The following is a 22543-nucleotide window of genomic DNA, read 5'->3' as shown; positions in this document are numbered from 1 at the left end:
GGACAGGTAACCTAACCTCTCTGAACCTCAGAGTCCTTACTTGTAAAAATGGGATCACAGTCCCTGCTTCTTAGGGTTGTCACAAGGGGAAAATGAGCTAATGCATGTAAAGGATTGGCACGGGGCCTGGTTCAAATCATAAAAGCAAAACAAATACAGGAAAACATCCTGGCAAGGGGAGAAGCGGTTACGGGAATAGCTTGGGGCATTTGGTTGGGAGTTCCTGGCTTCCCTGGATGGTGAGAAGCATGTTTTGCTTGAGAACAGGCACCAAAGAGCTAGCCTGGAGCAACATGGGGGCAGGACTGAAACACCACTCAAGGGCCCTTCAGGGCCGGGAGAGGGAGAGGCAAACTTTTCAACTAGAGCAGGGCTGAGAGTTTGGAGCTGGAGCTGCCATCAGCCCAATCTGAGGGAAATCAGTGTGCAGGATCCTTTTCCAAGCTGACTAGAAGAGGCCACAGGAAAAGCTAGCCATTCCCTGCCCCTGTAGCAAGGGTCTCCCAAAGCTTGTCAGAAAGACCCCCACTATCCATGGTTGCATTTCCTTCTGGGCTCTTTGCCCCAAGGTTGATCCTGTGCCCCAGCAATCCTGAGCCTGTCTCCAAGTCTTCTGCAAACACCAGTGCAGGTTGTGTACTGCACAAATCCAGGTGTGTGGTGCACACAGACTAAATTGTGAAAGATACCCCCCAGATACCCCCTTTAGTGTGCAGCCTGCACAGCCACACAGGACAGTTCTACCAGCCGCCTTCTTCCAGTGAAGATGCAGAATCTGTCTTGGAGGTCCCATCTGTGGTTGTTTCCCAAGACAGAGAAGAGTTGAGCAGTGTGTGGATGCTAATCAAGATGCAGAGGGTCCAGGTATGCTGCCCAAGCCTTATCTTTGAGAAGGTGGCGTCTGAGCATTGGAGCAACTGTGAAGATAAAAATGAGAGTTGAGGAATTGTTGGCCATCCTTAGCATGGATTATCAGGAGGCAGGATAGCAAAGTGGTCGTGAGAGCAGGCTCTGTAGTTAGATGGACATGGACTCCAATTCTTTCTGCCACTCTCACTGTGTGACTTTGGGCAAATTACCTGCATGGCTCTGTGCCTTAATTCCCCTACCTAAAAAATGGTTGAATAATACCACACGTAGGTTTATACTCTTGCAGAGTCGTCTTGAGAAGAAGCAAGATATGTCCAGCTCATATTAATTCTCTACTACAAGTTAAGGGTCAAAGCAGATGCCAGCCAGTGAGGTGGGGGTTCAGAGTTGCCCGCGGTTGAGCAGCTCTCCAAAACCCCGCCAAGGTGTCTTTGGCTTAGATTCAGATCAAGCCAATACTCGACTGGGCCAGACCTTGTCAACACAACCTTTTCATAATGAAGTGCTACTAAGGTTTCTGAGAATGTGCAGGGAAGATTGTGCAGGCAAATACCAGGAAGGAGAAGAAGGCTTCTTTACATGCTCTCAACTCGTTCCTCCAGCCCAGGGGTTGGCAAACTCTGGCCTGCAGGCCAAATCTGGCCCCCACCTGTTTTTCTACAGCCCAATGGCTAAGAATGGTTTTAACAGTTTGGGAAAAACTCAAGAGAAAAATAATTTTTTGTGACACGTGAAAATTATATGACATTCAGATTTCAGTGCTCATAAATAAAGTGTAATTGAAACACAGTTCATTTACGCATCGTTTAAGGCCACTCTTGCATTACCACGGCAGTGCTGAGTAGCTACAGCAGAGACCATTTGGCCGGCACAACCTCAAATATTTACTATCAGGCCCTTTACTAAAAAAGATTGCTGACCTCTGCTCTAGCTCAGTGGTTCCTAAACTCTACTGCACATTGGAATTCCCTGGGGATCTTTAAAAACGGTTGGTACCCCAGTCACACCCCAGACCAATGACATCAGAATGCCTGGGGATGGGGGCCCAGCATCAGTATTTTTTAAAGACCCGTGAGTGATTCTCATGTGCAACTGAGTTTGGGAACCTCTAGCCCAGCCCTTCTTGAGGCCCAGGCCTTAGAGGGCTCCCTGCCAGCTGTGGTCATCACGTTTCCAATGGCAGTACTCAGCTGGATCTGATTTGGCTTCGTTTTTTAACTTTTTTATTGTATAGTAGAACATATATACAAAGCAAAGAAATGGAAAAGCAATAGTTTTCAAAGCACTCTTCAAAAAGCGGTTACAGGACAGATCCCAGAGTTTGTTATGGGCTACCATATGATCCTCTCATGTTTTTCTTTCTAGCTTTTACTTCGTTTTTTAAACAATATCTGCTTGGCCCATGAAGGCATTTGAATTGGGGAACCCTGCCTTAATAGCAACGAACTCTAGGCATCTGCTTCTCAAGTCTTTACAGGCATGCAAATCACTTAGAAAATTTGTTAAATCTGTTGTTAAAATGTAGACTCTGGTTCAGGAGGTCTGGGGTGGAGCCCAAGGATTTGCCTTTCTAACAAGTTCCCAGATGTTCCTGCCACAGGTGGGCCAGGGACCAGACTTTGAGAACCTCTGCTCTGGGTTAAACTCCATGGACTTGCCCCATTGGCAGTCACCTGGGTGGGGGTGCTCAGAGGTCCCCCCGGAGGACGGACTTCCTGACACCCTGCAAGCACCAAAGGATTGGGTCTTGACTGCACTCATCAGTCAACTCTCTCTTTGACCAGACCTGAGCAGTGTCCACAAGTCCAAACTCACAACTTAGGGACATAACGGGAGCCCAGAGACGCATAACAGGAGCCCTTCACTCCAAACCTCTTCCCCATTCCAAGGAGTTCTGCTCCACACGGTTTACAGAAAAGGCCCACTCCAAAGAGGTCTCAGTCAGCCCCAGCTATGGGACGTTGGGTGGGCCCCAGCCTTAAGCTCCCAGTGCAAAGCCAAGGGAGACAGAAAGAGGGGGTATCGTCCCCATAGAGGACAGTGGTGGCCTCCACCCCAGGGACTCGGGCAGGGCCCTCTCCCAGGCAGCCTGGGCCCGGAGCCATCTGCCACAACTGCCCTGAGCAAGACTGACCTTGACTTTGAGAAGTGGGAAAACGGGATCTGGAGGGGCAACTTTAAAGAGATCAGAGATTATGAATGATTTAATTCTCTTCCCCAGACACAGGAGCATCTCAGAAAGCCAGAAGCCCCAGCCTGTGGAGTGGGGGTATGGGCAGGACTGGGGTCCGTTGTCTGACCCCGACAGGACCTTCAAGCCCCCCATGACAGGACGGGGTAAGGGCCCAGGTCCTGGGCTAGGGCAGGCACGTCGGGGAAGCTTGGGAAGCCCCGGCCCAAACCCTGGCTCCCCGCTCACAGCTGGGTGAGCTTGGGCAAATCACGTGGCCGTCTTCTCCTCATCTGTGCTGTGGAGGCAGCGATTCCTCAAGGATTAAATGGGATAATGTGCCTAAAGCTCCGTGACAGTTCCTGGCTAGACACTCAATCAATGGCGGCAGCTATTATCAGTGTAATAATAGATATTATGATTATCTGCAGCCTCACTCGCAGTTACCTCAGCCTGGCAGGCTGAACGGTTTGCTTCTGCTCAGTAAGCACCCACTGGGCAGCAACTGTATGTGTTCCCATTATTAAGTGCCTATGGTGTACCCGGCATTGTTTTACACCAGCACTGTCCAATATAAATATAATGTCAACCACAAATCCGAGCCACATGTGCAATTTTAAATTTTCTGGTAGCCACATCTTAGAAAAGTAAATAGAAGCAGGTGAAATTGATTTTAATAATATATTTTGAGTATCTAAGCACCTGTAGCCAGAATATTATCACTCCAACATGGAATCAATACCAGAAAGTTATTAACGAGGCATTTTACAGCTCTTTTTTTTTGTATACTAACTCTTCAAAATTCAGAATTTGTGTTCACTCACAGCACATCTCAATTCTACTAGTGGCATTTCAGGTTCGCAGTAGCTGCCACCTACAGATAAGCTACTGTGATCTTGGAAAGCAAAGCTCTGGGCATTGGGGTAAAACTGGACACAAAATCAGCCAGTCTGCAGGGAGTTTTAAAACTCTAGTGAAGGGGAAAAAAAATTAAAACGAAAAACTCCTGGGGAGGAAGACAGACAGTAAACAAAGTAGTAGAGTCTCTTGTCTCAGTGTTACGTTCAGTGCCTAAATCAGATAGGGCCACAGAGTAGAGAGCAGCTTCCGGAGGGCCTCTCGGAGAGGTGGCATCTGAGCTGAGGTTCAGTAAGAAGAAGCCAGCCCTCCGACGGTTGGGGTGAGGGTTCTCTGCCCTGACTATGCATCAGACCCTCCAGGGGAGTTTAAAACACTACAGGCCCTGCCCTGCCCGACCTACTCGCCCTGTGCATTTAAGAACCCACAGAGTCCGAGGGTACATGCCTGGGAATGGGAGGGGGGAACTGTGGTGTATACATACAACTGACGACTGAGTGGCTGCAAGAAGGAATGAAGTTGTGAGCCATGCAACTAGATGAATGAACCCTAAGGACTATATGTTGAATGAAATGTCAGGAACAAAAGACAAATATTATCATGCCTCACTCATATGGACAAGCTATAATATAAAAACTTGGTGAACTGAAGTTGAGAACATAGGCCTATTATAAAGGGTCCTAGATCGTAAGCTCTTATAGCAGTCACATAGACTCAGGAGGTGTAACCGTTATTTCTAAATTCTGAGATACTGAGCTGTTTGTTTATAACCTGGTCATTCCCAGAAACGTGGGTAATTTATGTAACACCTGAGACTTGAAGTTAGAGCTCTGAAGCTATGAAAGTCAGCAGTACCCCATATATGAACTGTTTAAAAAGTTGAAAAAGTGATCAGTCTTTGAGGAGAGATATGAAATGAAGCTGATCTGGATAGGACTAAGGTAGAGCAGAATACAGGGTAAAGGATGATATCGTCCATATTTTAAAACTTCAACTTCTGTGTGAGACCAAAGGGTGAGATGTTTATTTGGGTGCAACATTTATATTTTGGGTAGTGCATTTCCTAATTTAACTTGCATGGTCAGTTTAGTTGAACACCGTAAGTACATAGAATCTTGAACAGGGTATGAAATTTTGTTGGTTTGTCCAGGTTAGTGTGATGCCCCACTATATCCCACAGTAATTTAGGCAGTGAATAAAGAAGAATTTGCAAAGTCCCCTTGGGGGACTGGGGAGAAAGGAGGAAATATTCAGTTTCTTCATTTGAAGAATTTCTGATATTCTCACAAGCGGTGGGGACAACCAAATCAACAGGCTGAGCCCTCGATCTTAGGGTTCACCCCTATGAAACTTATGCCTGCAAAGAATAGTTTAAGCCTACTTAAAATTAGGCTAAGAGTCACTCCCAGAGAACCTCTTTTGTTGCTCATATGTGGCCTCTCTCTCTCTCCAAGCCAATTCAGCAGGTGAATGCACTGCTTTCCACCCCCTACGTGGGACATGACTCCCAGGGGTGTAAACCTCCCTGGCAATGTGGGACAGAAATCCCAAGATGAGCCCTGGCATCAGGAATTGAGAAAACCTTCTTGGCAAAAAGGGGAAGAGAGAAATGAGACAAAATAAAGTTTCAGTGGCTGAGAGATCTCAAATAGAGTCAAGAAGTTATCCTGGAGGTTATTCTTATGCATTATACAGATATCCCTTTTTAGTTTATGGTGTATTGGAGTGACTGGAGGGAAGTACCTGCAATTGTTGAGCTGTGTTCCAGTAGCCTTGATTCTTGAAGACGATTGTATAAAGATATAACTTTTACAGTGTAACTGTGTGATTGTGAAAACCTTGTGTCTGATGATCCTTTTCTCCAAAAAATATGGATAAAGAAACCAATAAATAATAGGGGAGGGGGCAAAGGGTAAAATAAATTATGTAGATGGAAATACTAGTGATCAATGAAAGGGAGGGGTAAGGAGTATGTTATGTATGATTTTTTCTTTTTTCTTTTTACTTCTTTTTCTGGATTGATGCAAATGCTTTTAAAAATTATCATAGTGATAATACACAATTATGTGATGATATTGTGAGACATTGGTTGTATATCATGTATGGAATGTATGTGTGTGAAGATTTCTCAACAAAAATATTTTTAAAAAAGAACATGCCAACTAATTCTGCTGCACAGCCTGGAGAGCCAGGAGCTGGTGATCTAGGGCGACGGAGTCCCAGTTAGAAGGAACAGCAAGTGCAAAGGGCCTGAGGCAGCATGACCTTGGCATATTAGAGGGATAATGGGTAAGGGAGCCTGGGGAAGGAGGCAGGGAAGGCGTAGGAGGTGAGATTGGACGGTGATGGGTAGGGGCCAGACCACATTTACCCTTGAGACCACTTTAAGGATTTGGGTTTCTTCATAATGTGAGGGGAATCCATTGCTGGCCTCATTGCAGGAAAAAATGCAATGTCTTTCCGCTAAAAGCTCTTGGACACCCACTTTTCATTTCTGCCTGAGTGAAAAGATCAAAGAGGTTTAAGATGCCATGAATTGCCTTTAGGTTGGCAATGAGAAAGGACTTCCAGGGCAGATGGTTAAATATGGGAGTGTGTTTCCATAGCTGATTATGGGACCCATTATGAAATCCTTTGGTTGGGGAAAAAAGTAACTCATTCCTATTGGAGGCAGGAGCATGGACTTGCTGATCTGGACATCCCGTCCTAGCATCAGGAAGGAACCCTGCAGTCTCTGTTCTCTCTCTCCACCCTCCCCACCCCCCACTCACTCTCATGCCTGCTGGTTCCTTTTCTCTTCATAGCTGAAAATGGAGGTGGGCAAGGGGAGACCAGGTGCTTTTCTCTTTCCCTGTCCTCACTTCACCCCCTGTACACACAAAAGTGTTGATAGTCAACATATTTAAATGAAAGGCACCTTCCAATTGGAAAAGTTTCCATCCAGAAAAATTCTTACAACTCTGCCATGCTTACCAGCTGAGCTCTTACCCTGCCCACCAGCGCTGAAGTCCAAACATATTTATTGAGCACCTACTATGTGTACAGTTCCAAGGAATCTGTCCAGGGACCTCACCACCCGGGAGAGTCGTAAATGTCAGTGGGACATAAATGCCATGACATGAAGCAGATGAAAGCAGGTAAAATAAGAGAGATTGCCCTGAGAAAGTGTTGTGGGATTATGGGCAAGGGAAGAATGGTTTCCGTTCAGTGGAGATTGAGAAGCTTCTTGGAGGAGGTGGCATTGGAGCTGGGCCTGGAAGGACATAATAGGAATTTGGTGGGAGAAGGACATTCCAAGAGTGAGAAACAGCACCAATAAAAGCATGGGCGGGAGAATGCCCATGGGACCAGCAAGTGGTCTGACTGCACAAAGGTGTGAGAAGCAAAAGAGAAGGTGCCCACTTGGATCAGTTCCTCTCTATGTGCCAAACATTGTGCTAGATGCTTCATGTTTGCAATTTTGTCTTCACACCAACCCAACAAAGTAGATACTGTTTTCCCCTCATATTACAGATGGAGAATCCAAGGCACAGAGAGCTTAAGTGAATTGCTAGGAAGTGTTCAGAGCTGGAATTTAAACCCCGGTTCTTAACCACTACCCCATTCTGAAGGGAAGTGAAGGGTCCACAGGGAGACATGTAGGCTGAAGCCAGATTCTAAGGTGCCTTGAAAGCCAGCTAAGGGTTTGGCCTTTATTCTGCAGATACCTGGAGTAGTTGAAAGTTTCTTATAGCAGTGTGACATGGTGAGAGCTGAGCCTCTGGGAAATGCAGTTTGAGAACCTAACCACCCATTTATCTGAGCTGGGAAACTCCCTTTCCAGCCCCTGTCCTAAGACAGGCTTGCACATAAGTTTGTAAACTTGGCTGTCATCTACGTTTTCATTTTTCTCCCTCCCAATATTAGCCAACATATTCAGTATTGGGCCGACTACTTTACCTGCGTTAGCTCATTTTAATCCTCATAAAGAGCCCGGGAGGGAGATACCAGTTGCTGCTCAGAGAGGCAATGTGCTGAACAAGACCACCCAGCCAGGGCGAGACGGGACCAAGACTCCATCAAGTCTACTCACTCCCCAGCTCATATATCTATATATATAACATATATACAAAACAGCAATAAATTTCAAAGTGCATTTTAACAGGTAGTTATAGAACAGATTTCAAAGCTTGAAGCTCATGTTTTTAGCAATAACAAAATAATTTATGTTTCTCAATGAGAAACTGGGAGGGAAACTCTAGAGCGGGACCTACTACTTGAGCCTTAAAATATTCTTGGGTTGGCCTTCTTTTTCTGACTCAGTTCAGGGACACCTCATTTCTTTTTTTTTAACATGGTCAGGCACCGGAAATCAAACCCGGGTCCTCGGGCATGGCAGGCAAGCGTTCTTACCTGCTGAGCCACCGTGGCCCCAGGGACACCTCATTTGACTCCCAGTGAAATAACCACCTCCTCCTCCACCGCTACCCCCTACACCCCTGGCATCCTCCAAGCAGATACAGCTCTCTAAGTTGCCTCCAGCTCCCGAGGGAGGGAGCAAATGAAACCAACCACATTCTTCCCCACTGACTGTCAACACACACCACCCACCTTGTGCAAGTGGCCACTTGCACAGCTGGGCAAGGGCAGGGCCGCAGGCTTGGGTGCCCGCCATGGGCACCCCCAAGTCATCTGTCCATTGGGGTGTGATGACAGAGCCCCTGGCATGGGGCCTAGTGGGCGAGGTGTTTTCCTATGTAATTGTGATTGTACAGGATAAAACCAAGTACTCGGGCAATAAGGAAAGCAAACAGCATTAAGGCTCTGTCAACAAGGGTTTGGAAGCAAGGAGCCATCCAGGAAATACAGGTTCTGGTCCGGCCACCTCCTCTGAAATCCATCTGTGGCTCACCCTGTCCCAAGAGGAAAGGTGAGGACCTCTTTCAAGAATTGTAGAAAGAATTGTCAGGCTGCTAGAGACCCCAGACTTAATTTCCCAGTTGATTGAACAACCCCTTCTTTTGGTTTCTTTTTTAATTAAAAAAAAAATAGAAGTAGCTGAAAATTTGGGACAGTAGGTACAAAATTAGGACACAAACTGAAGTGTATGTCAAATTATACATCTTGAGGAAGTCCCCCATTCTGACAAATGGTAGAAACTTAATCACAGCCAATCCAGGGTTTCCTGGATTCCCCAGAGTTGCTTCTTATAGCTGTTTTTTTTTTTTAATCTTCTATAATTTCCACTACTCCAACAATCATTTTTCCTAGTGATTATTTTTTACATAGTTATAATTTGCCTTTTTCAAGTAGAATACAATCATAAACTTTTTTTGATGCTGCTATGAAAAATTATTTTTTCATTTATGGCTTTTTACTATCCAAGCAATTTATGTTTATTGCAGGAAAGTTGCAAAATATGAATAAACCAAAAACAACTTTTTTTTAATAACCCAAAGCCCTGCTACCCCAGAGATAATCACTATAAACATTCTGATTAATGTCCTCCAAATTTTTACCTATGCATGCAGATGAATTAACCCCATCATTTTTTCCTTCAAACAAAAGTGACTACCATCCTTCTTAACAGCTTTGCAACATTCCACTGTCTGCATGTATCGTCACTTGCTGAATGCTTCTGCTCTTGTGCATTTGGCTTTTCTGGACGTGAACATGTGTGTCTGGGCAGACACGCCAGGTGGACAGGGTTTACCCACCACAGAGTATGGTCACCTTTCAAACCCACCTGTGGTACTTGGTCACCAGGTGAACAAGGAAATGATAGACCAGGAGCACTTTGGCCTCATGACAAGACAGTCCTCCGAGGCTTAGTGTGTTGGCCAAAGGCCAGATGCATGTCTGTTTCTCCTTCAGAGGCCATTAGAAAAGGAAGAATAAACTGGAGTGCTTTTCCAGTAGCTGTGGCCACATCAGAGATCTTGGCGTTTGGGGTCTTCTGGCTGGGGTGGCTAGGTACATGTCAGGCTACCCCTGGGGACGGAGGCTGGCACTGTCCTAGACCCAGTAGTGGAGGAATGGGTTTATAAGACCCCCTCCCTACCATGCATGACAGCTGGGGGGCCAGGGGACTAGTATCCCAATGTCTGAGCACAGGGGGCAAAGCATTTATTTAATCTGGTGAGTTTAGGAGAGAGGGGAGGATCTTGGCTGGATCTGTCTCCATGCACAGTACACCATGTGGAGATGACTTTTAGATGGTATACAGAAAATGCCTTTCATCTCATTAATAATTACTTAGGTTGAGATGTATTAGAAAACATATATAATTAGTGACATCAAACCTGTGATTTTGTAGACATCATTGCTTAGGACAAAGCTAATGTAGGTATTTAAGTGAAAGCAAAAATGAGTCAACTTAAAGAAAGATATTAAGTCAACGAAATATAATTGGTACCCAGTTGCAGCCCATCACGATGCTGGGACCCAAAGTCATTCCTTGTACATCAAGCATTAGTCCCCAGGAGCAGAAAGACAATCAGCAGTCTTCAGCTCCAGTCCTTGACCTTGATCTGCTTTTTTTTTTTTTTTCACAAGAGTCCTCTGTCTTTAGAAACAGCTTCTCGGACCTTCTTCAGCCTTCCAGTGTGAACTGGACGCGAGAAGCCAGAAGGTACTGGAGACAAGCAGTCAACACAGGCTCATCATCTCGTTCCTGAAAGCCTGGAGGCTGGTGTGCTCGCCTCTGAACGTGGAAGTCCTGTCCTGCAACATTTTGGTAAATGTCTCTGAAGCCTGGGCGACAGTGTCACCACCTGTGCCATAAGTTGAACATTTAATTTTGAAGTGAGATTTCTAAGTTGATCTCCCAGGGTATGAGATTTTGTTTCAACTTGAACTATCATGTTGGCCTCTGAAGGGGTCTGCCAGTGATCCGACTTACTGACGGGCGAGTCTTTAGAGAGATGGTGCTTGGGTTTTGACTCAAAGCTCCTGGCTGGCACTGGTAAAAGCACCAGTTAGGAGGCAGGGGATGAAAAGCCACAGGGATGGGGTTCCTGGGTCTGTGGCATCCTCTGAGTATCTCAAAGTTTGAGGAAAGTGAAGACTGAGGTTCATCACCTTGTGGTCTTCTCCTCTGAAATGTAAAATTTCCATTATCAAAATAATGAGCTTCCATTTCTTACGGGTATAACATAATTGTGAAAGAAGATATCCTTCTTGTTTTACACATAACCTAAGGTCAGGGATTTGCTTTAAAAAGGGAGAGAAGGAAAGAGGGAGGAAAAGGGGCAAGGGTGGAGGGATAGAGGAAAATGGAAAAGGGACAGACGAGGCAAGTGTGAGAAAATTGTTGCATCTGGGGAAAGGCTATCTGGGGGACTTATTATAGTATTCTCCCTACTTTAGTATATATTTGAAAACTTTTACAATAAAATGCTTTTTTTTTAAGTTTCCAGAAATTTAGAATCAGTTTTAGTTCCAATCTAGCACTTTTGATGGAAACATGTATGAAAGACTGTACCCTACTTTTAAGTTCATTTTGAAAAAAGGTATAATTGTATTACTTTTAAAATTCACCATCCCTGCCCCCACAGTGTGTCTTAGCACTAACCAAGCAAGGGGGCACAGCCAGGCCCGAGCCCTTGGGGGCCCTGACACTCAACCTGGCAGCCACATGTCATGCCATATCATTCTACAACTAAATATCGTTCACATATCACTACTTAAGAGTTGAGTTGCATTTGACTGGTGGGCATACTGCTGCGGGCATTTGGTTAACTACTCTGTTCACTTTAAAACAGTGCAGTTTTCTTTTTGTACTTGGAAGTTGGTGGTTTTTTTCTAACCCTAAACACTGCATAGGCCATTAAAAGAATAAAAGCTAATAAGAGTTGATTCACATTTAGTGCTGACCATGAACCAGGCATTGTTCTAAGCACCTTAGGAGGTAAGTGTAATATTGTCCCATTGTTCAAATGAAGAAACAGAGGCACAGAGACATCATGTAGCTTGCCCAAGATTGGACAGCATATCTGGAGTCAAGCCCAGAGGGCTTGGCTCCAGTGCCCAAGCTCTGAGCCACACCCCTATAAAAGCTTGTAAGTCATAAGTAGCTCTTTCCCACAAATTCTGTCTTTATTGGATTTTTCTGTATTGAGGAAAATCCATCCCCACAGCCAGGCCAAGGAACAGACTTTCTTCTTTTGAAAATGCAGCTAAGCTCAGCTCAGCGTTGCTGAACGTGGCTCCAGGCAGAAGCTGGAGCCCCCTGAATTCCATGGAGAGCGCTTCCCGGCAGGGCTGCCCTGCAAGCACACATGGCACCTTCAAGCGAGTTAGGAAACAGGTGCCGCATATGGGGATGCAGCTCTGGGGACCCCCGACCCTGCAAATGGAGCCTGGGCTGGACTTCAGCCCCTGTCCCCACGTCCTCTTCTGAGGCCCAGCTGACACAATCATTCTCCAACTCCTGATGGTTAGGGGAGCAGGTTTAAGCAGCAGGTCTTGAGGCCAGAGCGGCACTTGCCCCCTGTTGTGGCCAAGAGTGTTAGTCCAAAGCTTGGCATGGCATTGACAGAACAGTGTGATTCCCTCTAAGGCGGAGAGAGGTGAGGGCCTTTGAAGTAAGCAGCAGGGAGGCCTGAGCTAGAATGGGGGCGGGATGCCAGGTTGCATTTCCCCCTAAATGCCTTTCTCTTTCAAATCCCATTTTGTGTGATGCCTTGGGCAGGGGTGTGTCTTTGCTGAGCTGGGAAGGGTGGAGCAGCTGTTGCCCACATTGCTAAGGGTTCTAACCTTGGAGATGGAGCTGGCTGAGGGTGGGGGGAGCTCAGCGGTGGTTTATGTCTGGAAACCAGATGGGGTTTTCCAAGGCCCCTGGTCCATGCTTTCTGCCAAGTGGGGCCGGCCGGCTCTGAACACTTACCTGGCACCCTTCATTACTCTCCTTTTATCCCAGGACCAGCCAGACTGGCCCAGCAGGGCAGCTTTCAGCAGGCAGCGAGCAGGATGGCAAGTGCGTGGCATCTCCTGACCAGCCCGGCGGAGGGTCAGGGTGAGGGTGGTATTGGGTCTCTGCCCCATGTGCTGCCCGCCCCGCATGCTGATTTCTGTCCGCTCACAGCCTTCCTTCTTGAAGTCCAGGGCCAGCAGCTTTGGCCTCATGGACCGCCCCCCTTCCTTTCCCAATACCCCAGATTACAAATCTCATGTCATGATTGGCTTCTTTGGGAAAGATGGTTTTGTTTTGTTTGGGGGCAAAGGAAAAGTGCTGGCACCTGAGTCATAGACAGGATGTCCCAGGTTTTAAAGAAGGAAGATACAGGGAGGGGAGTACCTGGGGTGAGGTCCCTGGTACTGTGGAGGGCTTTTGCAGGAAACCATGCCATTCCTCTGCCAGAATAACTTGGAAGTAGCACAGAAGGAAGGGCATCTGTGCCCCGGGCCTGGATTCTGTCTCCCAGGTGCCTCCTTGTCGGGCTGACGCTGGCTGTGCAAACAGATGGGCTGCATTTTACAGCCCCAGGAGGTGTGGGTGAAGGAAAGGGTTTGGAGGGAAACCCACAAGGCTTTTGAGCTCTCAGGCTCCCCATCATCCCCAGAGAGGTATGCCGGGCCAAGGCATTGGCTGGATGTGGTGTGGGTCCCACTTAGCAATGCAGGGGCCACAGTCCCCTGGGTCTTCCTTCACAGGGGACGAACGTCAGAGGTGAGCACCCATGCTTGTGCCAGGCAGTCTGGGTTTAGGTGCCACTGTCGGTAGAAGTCATCTGGGAAAGCCAGCTGCTGGGGACCTGGGGGTGCAACATGGACTTTGCGGCACATCCCTTGTCTGCCAAGGAAGGAATCAGACCCAGGAGAAGCAGAGTTGGGGAGCCTCTTCTCCAGCTGGCCATCTCTCCATGCCAGTGCCAACAACCCGGCGTGAACCCCCAGGGTCACTGTGAACAGCTCCCTCATAGGGGTAATAACTACCGTTCATCAGAACTTCCTTCTGGCAGACGCTGTACTTCCCATGCTTGATCTCATTGAATCCTGACAACAACCTAAAAGGCACCAGTACTATTATCCCCACTTTACAAATGAGAAAAAGCCCCCCCCCTTTTTTTTAATCATGGATTGAGCCCCTCTGGTGAGGTGACAGCAGAACTTGAGCCTAACTGGGGTCTGACTCCCAGGCCCTGCCCCATCTGGCCCTGGTCAGAATGGGGGTCACAGCTGGGTCCTTAATACCGGCCGTTTTGTGGCCTGTTGAAACCTATGCACTTATGTGTGCTGCAGTTGGGAATCCCTCGCTGCCCTTCGAGGGTCCTCCCTGCCCCACAGAATGAGAGGGTGACCCTGCCATGGAGAAAGAGTGGGACACAATGTCCCTCCCCTGGCACGAGTCAGCCTCCCCCAGATACCACCCCAAAATGTGAGGCAGCAACCCTGAAAGAGAGAGAGAGAAACAAACCCATCTATGGGCACCAGCACCAAGAACTCAGAGGCGACATCATCAGCATGACTGCCACAATTCTTAGCATTTCAGGGCTGAAATGAACTTTAAAGTCTTTCCAAACCAGTGCTTTCCATCCTTTTCCACGCCATGGCAAGCAGAAAGTGATCATGTTTGTATCCTGTGTTCAGTAAAGGGAGGCAGCTTGTGGCTGATGGCACTGGGGGGTGGAGGGTAAGGGAAGGATGTTCTCCAGCTGCCCCAGCCCAGCCCAGGCTTCCAAATGCTAAAAGCACTAACCTCTCAGCTCACCCGAAGCACACCTGGCAGGACTGCCCTTGTCTAGCCTGTATCTGCAGCTTAAGCCCTGCACTCATCTTGGCACTCAGCGGCTCTTCCTTGCTTTGCTGCAGCAGCCCTCATGGGGGCATTTTCCACCTTGTGGCTGTTTCCAGTCTGAGGGTCTGACAGTGTTGCAATCAACATCCTCACTGCATCTTTCTGTGAGATACGCACATACGTACAAGAAGTAGAACTGTTGGGTCATGGGCTGTCTCATTTTAAATGCAGTAGAGGCTGCCAAATTGCTCTCCAAATGGCTGCACCAACTTAACCCCATCAATGCATAGAGGGGCTCTTTTCCCCAAACCTTGGCCAAAACTTGCTATCACAAAATGTTTTAATCTTTGTGAATCTAATGTCTGCCAGACAGAGTTTTTGACCTAGCTCTAACCAATATAAATTGTAAAATATTGCTCTTTTTAATATATTTTTTTTCTTTTTTGCCTCTTGGGAGCATATAAGCTCCACAAAAGCAGGGATTTATTTCTTCACTTGTTTTGTTCACAAATGAGTGCCAAGTGCCCAGAACAGTGCTGAGCATACAGTAAGTGCTTAATAAAGGTTTGCTGGGTGAATAAATGAATCGGTTAAACATGATATGATCCGAAATTAAAAAGGTGCAAAAAGAATAGCTAATTTTATATAGGTTACTTCTCCGCCTGTCCCCCAGCCACCTAATTCCCCTTCTTAAAAACAATTCATGTCACCACTCTCCCTTCAAAATAGTCTATGCATGCACAAGCAATGATCTCTATATTTCCTTTTTTTCCTTTTTCTTACACGAATAGGGGCAGGCTTTACATATTATTCTGTCTCTGTTTTTCTCTCACTTAATCATGTATTTGGCAATCTTTCCCCATCTCTAATCAGCTCAAATGAGACAATGGCACATCCCCTACCAGGAGGAGTGTGAAGGAAGCCACTTTTCTCCTCATCTCCATTAGTCATGCTGAGTATGGCTTTATGGGAGAATCCCTAGATGTCCATGAATTGCAGCCTCGTGTGAATAAGATGTATATGTGCTCACAGAGGAGGCAGCCAGCCCCATTGCTACACCTCAGCCTTCCCCGACACCCACCTGGACAGGTGCAAGAGGTCAGGTGTACTATCCGAGCACGTCGGCGAGAGGTGGCTGGAAGCCAGACAGCCCAGTTTCTATTTCTAGATCAGCCTCTGACTCACTGCCACCTTCTTGGTGAAGTGGGCATGACTATGCCATTTCCAGCATGGGTAAAATGGAGATTCACGAGCAAATGCCTTGGAAGTCATCAAATGTCTTAAGACCTACGTATACTGCAGCCAGGTGAAAAACAATTAACAAAGAGTTTCCTAACCGGTAGTAAGCAAGATGATTTTTAAGCAATACACAGAGGGGACTCTGTGTTCCCTTTTTAAATAGATAAATTATTTTAATGTGTATTTAGGAAAGAAATGTCTTAGCATATCAAGCCAGTTATTTTACAAGTATAATATTGCTTAGGATGAAGCTAAATTTATTTTAGCATAAATAGTGAGTGGTTATGATAATTTATGTTAAGTAATGATATAAGCACTTCAGGGATTTAGCAAAACTCGTGAGGGCAGTAAGCAAATTATTGATGCTTGGAAAACATTGAATTAGCAGGTGTTTGGGGAGAGAAATCAAACTTACAAATATTTATATGAAAAGCCTATTTTCAAGATTTCTTTTTATTTCATGCACACATACATAACACTGAATCAGGCATCGGCAAACTTTTTCTGTAAAGGCCCATTTAGCAAGTATTTTAGGCTTTGCAGGCCACTTAACGACTCTGTGGCATATCTTCATTTTTTTTTTTCAAATGTAAAAACCATTCTTAGCTCAAGCACATACAGAAGCAAGTCTTGGTCTGGGTTTTAAACTCTACTTGGCAGATCTTTACAATGAATTGAGGACTTTAGTGAACATAATAGCTGCTATTGCCCCAAAGCCAAGTAAAACTACCTAAAGGGGACCCATTTATTCATGATATTTATTAATAGCATAATACTAAGGTATTATTTAGTCTCCCCTCTTTATTGCTATCATTATGAACTCATGGATTTTTAATTTAATGTTTCCATTCATTGCAGTTTTTTTAAGATGCTCAGATTGTCCCACCTTTGCCAGTGACAGCCCCTTCAAGGAGTCCTTTCAATGGGTCCCAGTAATCTATGATACCTTCCTTGTTTTCTGGTATGATAAGATATCCCAGTCTCCTCTTGGGTATCTCCTGTACACAGTACTGGTATCAGCCATTATTCCAAGAAGTCCTGGTTCCTTTCAGTTGGGAATGGTATTTAGAGATCAAACTCTGGCTGCTGTGAATGTGCATAAGCAATATTTAAATCTATATAAAGAAATTATGTCCAGGGCAGGTCCTGGTCCCTGGAGAGATTCCGGCTGTTCCCCTGTAACTCTCCTTCTCCATTTCAGCCTGTTACGATAAGCCTCATCTATGGCTCTGACGCATGGAGCTAGACTTGAGAACAAAGAGGCAGTCATGTGCTGAGGCAGTCCCAGCAAAGGCAGAAACATAAACGAGTTTTCAATAACCAGAGTCAAATCCATTTGCAGGTTAACCTTCAATTAGCTATAAAAATCCAGCAACCAGAACTCTTGTTCCCTGATAAGCTTGGATAATTGAGGTTTTGCTACAAAAATAAGTACAGGGGATTTTAATGAAAGCATCTGACCTACAATTTACAGCAGTCATAAAGTCAGGTATCACATAAGCCAAAATGGGGAATTAAAAAATAATAATAATAAAAGATGAAGTGAGCAGAGTGCAAGACGATAGGAACGGGTAGAACTGGGACAAACTGGGATGCACACGCTCCATCATCTTCCAAAAGAGGAAGAAATTCCAGATTTTTTAAATGCGACATGATTTCAAACTTGCAATGAATTTGTGTTTAAAATACTTTATTGAGATATAATTTACGTTCAATAAAGTGCATCCTTAAAATGTGTACAGTTTAGTGAGTTTTTGCAAATGTATACATCCAATTAGCCACCATCCCACTCAAAATACAGAACATTGTCATCATTTCCAGAACGTTCCCTGTGCTTTCCTGAAGTCAATCCACTATTCGCCCCAGCCCCGGCAGTCACTCAACTGTCTTTATAGACTGGTTTGTCTTTTCCAGGCTTCTTAAAAATGGAATCATGTAGTATTTACTCTTTTGTGTCTAGCTTCTTTTACTCAGCACAGCATTGTGTGTATCAACAGTCTGTTCCTTTTATTGCTGAATAGAATTCCATTGTATGGTCTGCTGCAATTTATATGATCACCTGTCAATGAACATTTAGATTGTTTCCAGTTTGGAGCTATTACAAATAAGGCTGCTATAAACATTTATGTGCAAGTCTTTGTGTGAACATATATTTCCAGCTCTGTTGGATAGATAAGATGTGTCCATTTTATGGGATAAGAAACTGCCAAACTGTTTTCCAAAGGGACTGCACTATTTTCCATCCCAACCAGCCATGCATGAGAGTTCCGGTTTCAACATTCCCATCAATATGAGGTATTGTCACTCCCTCTACTGGGTGTGTATCTCACTGTGGTTTGCATTTGCATTTTCCTGTGACTAATGATGTTGAGCATCTTTTGACATGCTTGTGGGCCGTTCATTTATCTTCTTTTAGGAGGTGTCTCTTCAACTCTTTTGCTTATTTTTTTTGTTGTCAGGTTGATTTCTTACTTTTGAGTTGTAGGAGTTCTTCATGTAATCTGCACACAAGTTTTTTGTCAGATATATATGTTACAGATATTTTTCCCAGGTTTGCTTGTTCATTTTCTTAACAGTGTCTTTTGAAGGGAATATTTTAATTTGGATGAAATACATTCATCAGGTTTTTTATTTTCTAATACGTGCTTTTAGTGTCCTATCTAAAAATTCTTTGCCTACCCCAGGGCCACACATATTTTCTCCTCTGTTTCCTTAAGTTCTCTTAAATTTAGGTCTCTGATCCATTTCTCATTAATATTTGTATGTGGTATATGGGAGAATTTGAGATTCACTTTGGGTTATTTGGAGATCAATTTGTTTCAGCATCTGTTGTCGAAATGACTACCCTTTCTGCGTTGAATTTCCTTGGCACCTTTTGTGAGCCATTCATAATCTAGACTCCCTGTTCTGTTCCACTGATTGATATGCCTGTCATTACACCAATATCACACTGTCTTGATTACTGTGCCTTGTAGTAATAAGGCTTGATATCAGACAGTATATGTCCTCCAACTTTGTTCCTCTTTTTCAAAAGTATTTTGGCTATTTTGGGTCCTTTTCATTTCCATACAAAGTTGAGAATCTGCTTGTCAATTGTCACAAAAAGTCTACTGGGATTTTGACTGAGATTGAGTTGACTCTAAGGATTGTTTTGGGGTTAATTGACGTCTTTAAAGTATTGAGTCTTCTCTATGTTTATTTAGGTTTTCTTTAAGTTAAATTTAAAAATAAAAAACGCTAAGGTGCCAAGATAATTAAATGGGGGAGAGAATAATCTTTTCAACAAATGGTGCTAGGGAAACGGGATATCAACATGCAAAGGAACAAAGGTGGATCCCTACCATACACCAAACATAAAAATTAACTCAAAATGGATTTAGTGTAAGCACTAACACTATAAAACTCTTGAAGGAAAACAGACATAAATTTTTGTGGCCCTGGATTTGGTATGGATTCTTAGGGATGACATCAGAGTATGAGCAATAAAAGAAACCTACACACATTGTACATCATCAAAATTAAAAACCTTTTGTGTTACAAAAGATAACCATCAACAAAGTAAAAAGACAACCCACAGAATGGAAAAATTTTTTTATAAATCTGATAAGGGACATATGTATAGAATATATAAAGAATTTTTACAACTTAAAAATGCATGTAATCCTATTTTTAAAAGCAGACATTTCTCCAAGTAAGATATACAAATGGTCACTAAGCACAAGAAAAGATGTGCATCTCTCAGGGAGATGCAAATCAAAACCACAGTGAGATTCCAACTCACATTTTCTAGGTTGTCTGGAATCAAAAAGAAGGACAATAACAAGTGTTGGCAAGGATGTGGAACAATCGGAACCCTCATACACTACTGATGGAATTGTTAAATGGTATGGCCTCTTTGGAAAACAGTTGGGTGGCTCTGAAAATGTTAAACATAGAGTTGCCATATGACCCAGCAGTTCCACTCCTGGGATATACCCAAGAGAAACAAAAACGTGTCCACACAAAAACTCATCCACGAGTGTCCATAGGCATTATTCATAATAGCTAAAAAGTAATATCATCCCCCCCCCAAAAAAAGTAATATCATCCCAAATTTCCATCAAGTGATGAATGGATAAATAAAATGTAGTATGGCCATAAAATGAAATATTACTTTGGCAATTAAAAAAGTACTAACTATGCTACAATTTAGATGAATCTTGAGAACATTATGCTAAGTAAAAGAAATGTCACAAAAGACCACATATCAAATTGTTCTGTTCATATGAAATGCCCAGAATAGGCAAATTTAAAGGGATAGAAAATAGATTGGCAGTTGCCTAGAGTTGGAGTGGGTAGAGAAAATGGTAGGAACTGCTCATGCATCAAGGTTTCTTTGAGAGGATGATGAAAATGTTTTAAAATTGATTGTGGTGATGGTTATGCAACTTTGTGCACATACTAAAGCCCATTAAATTGCATTTTAGATGGGTGAATTATGTGGTATGTGAGTTTATCTCAATAAATTAAAAAAAAAATTTTTTTTAAGACACACCCTGTAACAACAACAACAAAATTGCAAGCCCAATACATTTCATGGGTAATCCTTTAATTCGGAAGGGGGATATAAAAACTGACCCTATATATATAGCATTTATGTATCTTTTGTCAAAATAAGAAGTAGAGACATACACAGGACGCCCAGTTATCTTTCCACCAGGATGCTGACCTACGGGTGTCAAATCTCAGGAAAACATTTGCCTCTGAAAATGAGATTGCTTTCTTTTATAAGAAAGCAGAAACGCTGTACACAACATTTATTGTTTTTTGCATTTGCTGCCAGGAACACTTACCACGAATTCAGAGCTCAAGGCCAACGTGCAGATACCGATCTGCGACTCTCAGCAGCATGACGGTGTCCGCTTTTACCGCTTCCGCAGGTGGACTCGCTCTCTGCTGTGCTTCTTTGGGTTGGTTTAACCTGTGAGCCGACTCAAACCCTTTTGTCACTAGCTGTGCCCACATCCACAGCACGGACCTTCTATCACCTCTGGGGTAGAAATCCAGCAGGAACAGCATAAAGTCGCTTGCAGCAATTACTGACTTTTACTTGGCCAATGACCCAAGGGACAGAACTAATGAACGCTAAGTCAGGGCTGAAACTTCTGTTATTTGCCTACCACTGTCACACGGTTTGCTGCATGTAATACTGTTGTTTACTTAACGTTTTTCTTTAAATCTATTTCCCTTTTTTTACTTGAGCTTATTGAAAATACATAAAATACATGAAGCGAAAATCGGTGTCTCTTGCCATAAAAAGAAGCTTGTCCTTAAATGTGGGCCCAGTGGAAACAGCATGGTGTTCATTCCAGCAACTGTTGCTCAACAAGTTTCCACTCCCAGAGGCTTCATGTTAAACTAGGAGATTAGCAAGAGGTATTAAGGCCCTATTAGGACCGAGCTGAAACTTTCTTTCTCTTTGATGTAATCAGAATGAGTAAATGAGAATTAAAAGGGATAGACGTCAGAGAGGCCTTTTATTTATTTCTTCTACAACTATTAGAGGCTGGGCTTCTGGACTAAACAGACGAAGCCCCTGCTGTGTTTCAAGTGTGTGATCGTTGAAAATAATATCTAAGAGTGAAATAACATTGGAAGCGCCTTGCATGGTGCCTGGCTCAGCGCAGACACTCAATACTTTGAGATTGTTCTTGTAGTTGTTATAATAAATATTGTATTTTTTTATGATTTTGGAACAGGTTATGGGATATCCAGGGAAAGGTGAGGGTCAAGTTAGTCCGTAAACTTGCAGCTTACAGCTGTGATGGCTGGGCATGCTGGACTCTCATCAGCAAGCAGAGGCCGTGGGGTGGAGGGGAAAGCCCTTAACGCTTTGGCCAGGAGGCTTCCTGGAAAGGGAAGGTGAGGGACGTTACTGTGTAAGAAATTAGGTCAGGTGGGAACATGCTGGGGAAAGTTTAAAATCTCTGTTTAGATACAGAGATCTGGCATTATGCATCTGGCCCTTTGGTGGCGTGCCAGGCTCTGTACCGGGCATCTTGAGAAGACAGAAGTGCTACCCTCAGGGAACTTCTGGTCTTGGGGGAGTGAGAAGACACAGGAACAAGTAACTATGACACCAGGTAGAACTAGGTGTGTTTCTTTTTCTGTCAAGATCCTACTGGTTGTAAGTAACAAACACCTATTTTGGATCATCATAAGCAAGAAAGGAAACGTATTGGTTCCCATAACTGACAGGTCCAGGACTAATCAGCTTCAGGCATGGCTGGATCCAGGCACTCAAAAACTTTTGTTGTCAGAAATCTCTTTCCATCTTACAGCCCTGCTTCCCTCTATGTTGGCATCATTCTCAGGTAGACTCCCCATCTTTGGTGCCAAATATCCCCAGCTTAGTAGTCTTAGCTATGAGGAAGGACTCTTCCCTCTCTCCAGCTTAAAGTACAAGAATCAACACTTGGGGCAAGCCATGGTAGCTCAGCAGGCAGAGTTCTCACCTGCCATGCCAGAGACGCGGGTTCAATTACTGGTGCCTGCCCATGTAAAAAAAAAAAGAAAAGGAATTGACAACTGGAGTAGGCGTGGAGGTTTGCCTAGCAACTCACACTGATTGAGACTGGGTTAGGGGAGCCCAACCAAGAAAGAATCAGAGAAAGAGAGAGAGGATACTGGGCAAGCAGAAGCAGCCATGT

General features: G+C 44.4%; 1 protein-coding gene across 3 annotated transcripts in view; it reads left to right on the top strand.

Moving 5' to 3' along the window:
- SCNN1B (sodium channel epithelial 1 subunit beta) overlaps nt 1-22543 on the top strand; it is a 60560-nt gene that overhangs the window by 12396 nt on the left and 25621 nt on the right. The window contains exon 2 of one of the 3 annotated variants that reach the window (XM_077141554.1): nt 10433-10613. The exons of 1 other annotated variant lie outside the window; for it this stretch is intronic. The gene's annotated coding sequence lies outside the window, so the exon portion shown is untranslated. The remainder of the gene's footprint in view (nt 1-10432; nt 10614-22543) is intronic. One more of the 3 variants, XM_077141555.1, reaches the window with a different exon arrangement.

This window comes from Tamandua tetradactyla, chromosome 23 (genome assembly GCF_023851605.1).
Source record: "Tamandua tetradactyla isolate mTamTet1 chromosome 23, mTamTet1.pri, whole genome shotgun sequence".
NCBI lineage: Eukaryota > Metazoa > Chordata > Mammalia > Pilosa > Myrmecophagidae > Tamandua > Tamandua tetradactyla.
Note: the sequence above shows the minus strand (reverse complement) of the source record. Positions and strands in the feature narration are given on the sequence as shown.